Source organism: Octopus bimaculoides, chromosome 14 (assembly GCF_046866305.1).
Source record: "Octopus bimaculoides isolate indiv1 chromosome 14, ASM4686630v1, whole genome shotgun sequence".
In the NCBI taxonomy this organism is placed as follows: domain Eukaryota; kingdom Metazoa; phylum Mollusca; class Cephalopoda; order Octopoda; family Octopodidae; genus Octopus; species Octopus bimaculoides.
Genome location: NC_142941.1, coordinates 45,755,148 through 45,757,636, shown reverse-complemented (window position 1 = coordinate 45,757,636; position 2,489 = coordinate 45,755,148).

Sequence of the window (2,489 nt, the reverse complement as noted above, 5' to 3'; positions counted from 1 at the left end):
GACCTAACCCGAATGCTTGCAACAGAGTCCATTCCGTTAAGGCCACCCACGATGCCATGTGCTGGTGTTAAACCGGGTGATCCTCAATTGGCTGAGACAAAAAGTGTATCGGTCGATAAATGGTTTTCAGGAATGAAAATGAGACATGGAAACAAACGGAACAGGTATGGTACAGACTTGACAGTACATACTTGTTCTATCGTACTTAGGATGTGTCAAAGATGCTGGGAACGAGGTCGATCTTGCCTTGTCACCGTCGTACTACTCAGGAGGATAGTGAGTGTTGAGGTTTACTGCATGGGCAGGTAGTGAGTATTAAGGTTCACGAAGACTGAAACATATAAACATACCACTCAATGGCAAAAAGAAACGAGTAAACAAGTACTTTTAAGCATTCAATATACATTTAATGCAAATGCAATGAACAACATGTTACATGTGATAAACACATTACAATTTCCCCCCACAAATGGTTTCAATACAGTCTTAACAGAAAGATTTAGAAGAATTAGATGAAAGTTCTCCCGTAGTTTTCTTTCATGTAGATAAATGTTTATGCTAATTTAAAAATTTGCCAGCAAAAAAATAAAAGATTGAACAAAATATGCTTAAATAACAAACATTTAAGCATGCTATAAGCAACACGTAAAAACATGTTTTTAAAATTAAAAACGGAAGTTAGAAATACGTTCAAACAATTTCTCAAACAAATCCCAATTTTCGTATCTCCTGCGTCACACAAATTCACAGAGATATGAATCTACCATAGAACGGTGAATGCCACAGCATCGTTTATTACCTCGCTTCACAGAAGCCCACATACTCTCCACTTGTTGAGTGTGGGCACCATCTTTCGGGTTAACAAAAAAAAAAAAAAAAAAAAGAAAGAAAGAGTAAACAACACGTACTCATGAAAAAGAATGAACCCGCATTAAAATTTTTTAAAGAAAAGTGAAATTAAAACAAATTTTGAAATTGAAAGAAAATGTTATTCAAAAGTAAACCATTCCGAAAGATATTTCAGAATGTTCTGAAAACATTCATCTTCGGTTTTCCCATATTTTTCCCTCCAAAGAAACTCATCTAGATGTGATTCAATCATATTTGTTTGTACTCCCGTCATCTCCTCTTCAATCTGCGTTTATATAATTCAACACTTTCTTCTCCTTTTGAAATGAATATGCAGCATCAGAACTCTGAATGTATGGCCAAATATTATAAAACATTTTAAATAAACAATAAATCGAATTATACCGAAACGAGTAACATTTTTTTTGAGTTTCCAAATTGTTTTATTTTCACTTTCTTAATGATTAGCGCGGGTCCACTCTTCTTCATGAGTATCCACGTCTTTTGTAGCTTTAATCATTCAATATGCATTTAATGCGATAGCGCGAACTTAAAAGATTTATCCAAAAACATTTCGCTTATTATGGACTCAACGTTCCCCATTGTCATCACCTCGTGTGTAATCTCTTAGCTGTCGAAGTATTTGACTGTGTCATCACTTTACGTTCTGAGTTAAAATTCCGCTGAGATCGACTTTGCGTTTCAGCCTTTCGAAGTCGATAAAATAAGCACAAGTTAGGTATTGGGGTCGATGTAATCGACTATCCCGCTTTCCAGAATTTGCTGGCCTTGTGCCAAAATTTGATTGTGTCATCATGGAAAAGCTGAAAGAAGCAAGACATTATGTACTCCAGCGACTTTCTGGACTTACAGAATTTGCAAATCTCATTTCTGTGAATCCCCCAGCTCTTAAGATTCACTGGAGACGGCAGTACATAAAATGTTGGTGTCACTAATTATAAAACGGATGTAATGAATTTTTTCCAGTACCCGAAAGAATATGACCAAAGGAACATATGTAAAGCTTACACGCACGCAAAAAATTTTTTTAAAAAAAGACTATTTTTTCTCTGCAAATGTTTGTAGAACACAGCATCTGTTTTTTCAATAAAATTTACTGAAGAATTTAATTTATCTCGTGTCAAAGACGATTATAAACATCTCTTTATAAGCCTTTAGTTTACTTAAGCTTCTCTCACTCGTGGGCGCAGTTACAAGTATCATAAGTGTTATTCTTAAAGCAGTTTACGGATTTGGCATGACATTGTATAACTTATAACTGTTGATGACTCTAACAGCTTCTGTCGCAGGCGTTATATTTGTTGTAAATAATTCGTTCGTAATACCTAGTTCAGTGAAGAGATCACATCCGTTAATATCTCTACTCGAGATATTTTGAAATTCGTGCTTTTATTTCGTTTTATTTATTATTTCAACTTTTGGATGATCTCAAAGGCTTGACACAACGCCCCAGACGACTATACGAGGTGTCTGCTCCTTTAGGGGTCCGACGACTAAATGTGTTCCATATGCAGTAGAATCTTATATTTTCAATATACTGAGTTTGATTAATTGAGATTCTCCATGCAATTAGCAAACAAAACTCCCTCTCGATGATGCTCAAAATCTTTTAAGGACAA